This window comes from Mus pahari, chromosome 21 (genome assembly GCF_900095145.1).
Source record: "Mus pahari chromosome 21, PAHARI_EIJ_v1.1, whole genome shotgun sequence".
In the NCBI taxonomy this organism is placed as follows: Eukaryota; Metazoa; Chordata; class Mammalia; order Rodentia; family Muridae; genus Mus; species Mus pahari.
In genome coordinates, this window is record NC_034610.1 from 21,720,997 (window position 1) to 21,721,675 (window position 679).

Sequence of the window (679 nt, forward strand, 5' to 3'; positions counted from 1 at the left end):
GATTCTGCCCACATAGAAAGTGGAACTGTGGGGCTGCGAATGTGCTGGGGTCCCACACGGGTTAAAGAAAGCCCCAGTGTTCCAGCCAAACAAGAGTCTGTTTTAGACTATCATCAGGATTTTGGCTTGGTTTTTCAACGTGTCTTCACACTGACCAAAGAACACTACTACCGTGGGATGCCATTCCAGAATGGAACAAGCAGGATAAATGTTTTATAAAGTAAGCCAGTGTTTGAGGAAGTATGGCTTAGGGAGCTAAGAGCAACTATCTCCGCCCCTCCATGCCACACCATGCTCCCCCTCTCCCCCACTTTTGAGCAGTATTTCCAGCCAGCCCCTGTCTGTACAGGAGGAGCCTACTTTCAAATGATAAGCAAACTGGTAACCCTGCCCTGGGCATCAAGGGAGACATATGATAAAGGTTGTTTATAGGGCTGGAAGGGTAGTTCAGAGCTTGCCTATCAATCTTAGATCCTAGGTTTGATCCCCATAAACCTTTTGGAGGGGTGTTGGGAATGGGAAGTGACTAGAAAGATAGTACAGCTGCTGCTCTTCCTGAGGACCCAAGTTCGTTTCCCAGCAAAACTGCCTGTAACTCTAGCTGCAGAGGATCTGACACCCATATCTATATTCTCTCTCTCTCTCTCTCTCTCTCTCTCTCTCTCTCTCTCTCTCTCTC